The sequence below is a fragment of the Cinclus cinclus genome, chromosome 29 (assembly GCF_963662255.1).
Source record: "Cinclus cinclus chromosome 29, bCinCin1.1, whole genome shotgun sequence".
In the NCBI taxonomy this organism is placed as follows: Eukaryota; Metazoa; Chordata; class Aves; order Passeriformes; family Cinclidae; genus Cinclus; species Cinclus cinclus.
Genome location: NC_085074.1, coordinates 366,322 through 372,385, shown reverse-complemented (window position 1 = coordinate 372,385; position 6,064 = coordinate 366,322).

Below are 6,064 nucleotides of genomic sequence, written 5' to 3'. Positions count from 1 at the left end.
AACACGTGTCTTGGGATGTGTTTGGCAGCATGAGGAGGAGGAGGATGGAAAGGTGGAAGTGGCCACAGGCATTGCTACATCTCCATAAACTCTCTTGGAATATTCTGTTTCCACTCTCTCCACCTACAGGCACCACGAGGCTGGCACGAGGCTGGCAGCTCTGGCAGTGACCGGACACTCCCAAGACATTTGGGACCATGCCAGGAAAGATTGGGTCTAATCCCATGCCAACAGCTGCCCCAGGCTCAGATTAGCCTTGACACCATCCCCCTTCCCTGACCTTCCCCGACCTTCCCAGGCCACGCCAGCTCCGTAACTGGAAACCCACGGGTCGAGTTTCCAGTCTCAATATCAAATGTCAGATCCTCGATTGATCATTGGCGTTGGGGTGGGTGGGATGGGGGGGGGGTGGAGCCACCTGGATTTAGGGACCATCCTGGGATGGAGGATTGGGATCTGCCTCCAGCTCTGTCCATGCTCGGAGAGGGAAAACTGAGCTTGGAGTGTCGGAAAACGGCATTCCAAATGGGTGTTCCCAAAACAGCACCCCTGGGGTTCCTGGGATGGGGTTTCACAGAAGCTCAGCCTTTTCCAAGTTCCCATCCCTAACTGAGACCCCTCATCACCCTGGCTCCTTATGACTGTCATCCTAAAAAAAAAGAAAAAAAACCTGAAAAATGAGGTCTCTAAAAACAGTGACCCCAAAAAATAGTGACCACTAAAAACGTGAGCCCTAACAACTGTGACCTCTTAAAATCATGATCCCTAATAACCCCAAATGCTAATTACTGTAACCCCTAAAAGAGCATCCCTAATAACCCAAAACCCTATTAACTGTGACCCCTAGTAAGCGTGTCCCCTAATAACCCCCAAACCCCAATAACTGTGAGCCCTAAAATGAGGTCACTCATAACTGTGACCTCCAAACACCCTGACCCCCAATGACTGTGACCCCAAACAACCATGACACTCCCCAGTAACTGTGTTTCCAGTAACCCCAGTCCCCAATTCCTTCCCCACTGGCTCTGCTCATTTCCCCTCAGGATACAACCCCTGCAAACCCCATTTCCACCAGCCCCTTCTCCACCCCCCACCCCTCATTTTTCCCTCAATATTTAATCCCCCTCTGTTGAACTTGGAGCATTTCCCATCTTTTCCCAAAACAGAAGGAACAAACCCCATCTGGGAGGGGGGGGTTCAACCCTCCCCCCCCAGATACTCCCAGTGGTGAACTCAGGTGAGTAGCTGGGCACGGACCCATTTTTGGGGTGACTTTACACCTCCCTACCCTCAGATTAATTTGTCAGATACCAGAATTAGGCCCAGATCAGGGCAGGAATAATGAGATTATCCAGAGCCTGCTGTGGGATAGGGAAGCTCATTACAGAGCATTAAAGAGAAGAAAATTGGGTTTTTCAAAGTTCTTAGAAAAACTTCAGTTAACTTTGAGGTACCTCTCATTCTAGGGTTTCTTTAGAATTTGCTCTGTACCCTCACTCTCCTTATGAACACAGAAGGAACTTCCAGGATCCCGGGGCAGCTGGGGACGGTATCCAGCCCCCAGCAGGCGCTTCCAGGTTTTGGGGAAACTGAGGTAGGGCAGCCCCACCTGGCACAGGGAACACGTCCATGCCCCATACACACCTCAGAACACCCGCTGGAGCCCCCAAGTCCCCCAGGAAAACCAGGACGAGCCCCTAGAAGGGCTTTTCCCCATGAAAACACCAGAGGGAGGGGAAATCCATCCCGTTGGTGGGACTGGGATGAGGCTCTCCCCATAGTGGATAACCCAAAGTGACTTGACTTTTTTTTTGGAGGAAAAACGGAGGTTTTACCATTTTTTCCCCCGCCTCCCCGAGTTTTGCAGCATGTCAGGGACTAACACTGCCACCTACCGAGCCAGGCCTCGTGTCATTAAACCTCACATTTCTGTTTTCACCACCCAAAAGCTCTTCCCACGTTTTTAGGAACGTACGATGCCTCTCAAAGCAGCTCTCCTCTCGGGAGTGAACCCAGATGCCCATCGGTGCCAGGACCCCAAATGTTCCTCAGGGTGGTCTGGGGTGGCCTTTTTTGGGCTCGGGGCTTTGTAGATACTGGGTTGGGATGGCAAATGGGGACAACTGAGGAACAAAAAGGGATCAGAATTTTAGGGGTACCAGGCTGGGATAGTGGGTGAGGAAACTGAGACACAGCCAGAGCTTGTCAGGCCCAGATGGGTCCCACCTGTGCCTCGTTTGGTCTCGTGTATTTAAGTCCCTTTTTCCTCAACTTCCTCCTCTTTTGAGAGTCAGCTTTTGAGGTGCATCTTGGGTCCTCTTGTGGGATGGGGGAGCCTAGAAGAACAGAGGGATGGCCAGAGGTCGCAGAGCCCCCGGAGGTCCCACAGCCCTCGGGGGCCTTGGGGGTCCCAGAGCCCCCGGAGGTCCCAGAGCCCCCGGGGGTCCCACAGCCCTTGGGGGTCCCAGAGCCCCCGGGGGTCCTGCAGCCCACGCCACCCCCCAAGGTGCTGGAGGGGCTCCTGAGCCAGCGCTTTGGGCCCCTGCCCCGGTTGGCCACCATCGCCCGCCTGCGGCGTGGCCCTGATGGGGCCTATGAGCCCACTGGGGACCCCACGGAGGTGCTGGAGCGGCGCCAGGCAGCCAATGCCAAGGAGAGGGAGAGGGTGAGTGACCCCAAAACCTGCTGAACCCCCCAAAAGGCACCCGGGGGCTGCTCTGGGTGGGGACACCAGCAGTGCTGCCACAGGGGTGGTCCAGGGGGGACTTTGTATTTAATGTGGTCAGTTAATCCTGGTGGGGGACCCAGTTGAATTTTAGGAGGGCCTGGTTGGTCAGTTTAATCACGGTTAAATTTTAAGAGGGTTGAAAGAAACCCCGGTCCAATCTTGGGAGCCCCAGGTTAACCCTGACATTCAAATATAGTCCTGGAGGGGCTGGTTTAATCCCCTGGAAGGGGCCACTTTAATCCTGGTAAACCCAGTTAAATCTAGGAGGTGCCAGTTTCACCCTAGATGGGGCAGAGTTAAATTCTGAGGTCTCAGTTTAATTCTGGGAGAGTCATATGTAGTCCTGGTGAGCCCAGTTTAATCCTAATTTAAAGGCCCCAGTTTGATTTTTTGAGGGACCTACTTTAATTCTTTGCGAGCAATTGGATCCTGGGAGAGTCAGTTTAATTCTGGGGGGGACCCCAGTTTTGATTGTGGGTGGGTGTGGTTTAATCGTGGTAAACACAGTTGAATCCTGGAGGTGGTCCCAGTTTAATCTTGAGAGATCCCAGTTTGAGGGAATCCTGGTCTAACTCAGGGCTCTTGGTGTAACCTGGGGGTCCCTTTGCCCCCCCCGCAATCTCTCACTGGCCCCCCTGGGGTCTCTGTGTCCCACAGATCCGGAATCTCAACAGCGGCTTCTCCCAGCTGCGGACCCTGGTGCCGCTGGTGCCGCGGGACCGCCGGCCCAGCAAGGTGGACACGCTGCGGGCAGCAGCCCAGTACATCCGGCTGCTGCGGGGGGTGCTACGGGACTGCCAGGTGGGGACCCCAAAACTGACCCCCAAACACTCAGAAATACCTACTGCTATGGGACTGCCAGGTGGGAACTACAAAACCCCTCCATAATGTGGGTTTTTGGGGGGGCTGATGCAGATTTTGTTGCTGTTTTTCTTCTTAGAGTCAATAATTTAATTTATTTCTAGTCATTAAGTTTCGGTGGGTCAGCCCAAAACCAAACCCTGGGCTCCAAACACCCTTATAATTGGAATTTGGGGGCGGGGGACTGGTGAGGGGAGTGCCTGGTTGTGGTGGCTACAGGTAAGGGGGACAGATTTCCAATTTATTCTGATTTTTTTTAGTTTGGAATTAATTTAATGATTAGCAATAAATATAATTACCTGGGGGAGGACATCCCAAAACTGACCCTCCGTTTCCAAGCTCCCCTATAATGCTGGGGTTTGGGGAGGCTCATGGGATTTTTCTTGATGTTTTTCAGCGTGGAATTAACTTAATAATCAAAATTAAATTGAATTATTATTTGAGAAGGGACCTTAAAGCTGACCCCCACATCTGGGGACCCCCTATAAAGTGGGCTTTGGGGGATTTTTATTCTTACTTTTCTAGGTTGGAATTAATGTAAAAATTAAAAACTAAATTGAATTATTATAGAGGGTAAGCCTCAAAACCGACCCACAACCCCCCTATAATGTGGGGGCTCGGAGGCCTGGTGGGGATTTTCCTGCTTGAGGTTTTTGAGGTTGGAATTAATTTAATAATTAAGTTGATTTGTTATGGGAGGGGTTATTATAGGAGGGGTTGTTATTTTTGGGGGGCCACCCCCCAATTCTAATATATATTTTAAAATTCCCCTTTTCCCAGGAACTCAGCACTAAGCAGGAACTGAGAGACACTGCAGGGGTATCCCTGGAGGGGCCTCCTGAGACTTGGCCTGGCAGTGACCACCATGCCCATGGGGACCTCCCCTCCTGCCCCTCCACCCTGGGGCACTGCTGAAGAGGGGGGATGGTGAGTCCCTTAGGGGGACAACAGAAAACCTGGGGATGTCACCCATAGGGTCCGGGTTTAGGGGAGCATCTGGGTAATAGCAACATAAACAAGGGATGCTTGAAGTCACCTTTTCACCAAAAATATTCCAAAGGTGAGAAAAACCTTTGGAAAAACCTAATTTTCTCTTTTTTTTTTCTTTCTTTTTTTTTTAAGGTTTTTCCTGACATCCCTAAAAATCCGGGGGGGGGCCCGGGGGCGTCTCACCCGACATTCAAGTTCAAGGCTCCAGCCCAAATTTTTGGGGTCATGCTCCTGTCCTGGAGCCCTACACCTCATGAAACCCCCACCCCAAAATTGAGGGGGCAGGGGGTCTGTCACTCCTGAAACGGGGAGGTTTGGGGGGGGGGGGGGGGTCGTGCAGAGCTGTAATGAATTGCTTTATGAAATTGTAATTAGCAATTAGCTGCTCCTCCCACGCCCCCTTCCCCCCCCCCCCCAGTAAGGGCTTATTAATGATTGTTAATATAAACCCAATTAGTCGGACAATAAAAAGAGATTGTCGGAGCGTCAGCACTGAGTTTGGGGGTCCCCTCCTTGTTTATTTGCAGGGATTGAGTTCCCGGGGGGTGCGGGGAGGAGGGCGGGGCGGGGGGAGGTGCGGGGACTCGCGTGGTGTTGGGGGGGGGGGGGGGGGGGCGGCCCTTTGTCAGGATGCTCTGAGGAGGAGGAGGAAGAAGGTGGGTGATGGCAGCAGCCCCCGGCCGCAGTATCCCTGGGGGGAGGGGGGATCTGGGGAGGGTAGATTTGGGGAGCTGGGTGATCCCCCCCTTTTCCTCCCCCCCACCCCAGCTGGCTGCATGCAGGTGTGGGGGGGCTTCATCCCGCCCTGACCCCTTTCCCAGGCCTTCATCCCTCGGTGGTACCCGAGCCCATCCCTCCCCCATGCCCACCCCCAAGGGGAGGGGGGGGCGATGCTGCGCCCCCCCCCCCGCCCCGATCCATCCCGGTTTCCATTCCGGTTTTTCTCTTCCCTCCCCCGCCCTGCGGCTGCCGCAGCGGCGCTGGGCGCGGCGAGGGCGGAGGCGGTGGGGGGGGATGCTGGGAGGGGGGAAGTGTTGGGGGGTCCCGGTCCAGCCCCCTCGGAGCACCCCCCCCCCCCACCTTCTCCTGAGACCGCGGGTCACCGGGGCACCCCGGGATTTATCCCGGCCAGGGCCACCCTGCCCGGTGAGCCAGGTGCGCTCCGAGCACCAAAATCTGGGGGTCCTCTTCTACCCTGAGCGAGGGGGAAACTGGAGGTCACCCCCGGGATTTGGGGGAGCAGCCCCGCCCAATGTTTTGGGGGTTGGAGGTGCCCTGGGTTGGGGGTCCCGTGACAGCAGCATCCTCACAGCGCTCGGTGACGGTGACTTGGGGGAGAGGGGAGGGTCCCTTTGGGATCCATTTGGGGTGTGTGGGCCAGGAGGGAGGCCGGAAGCACCCCCCACATACGGCGGCAGTGCGGCACCGAGCCCCCAATAGTGGGTGACCCCAATTCGGGACTGGGGTCGTGGGGGAGCGCCCACC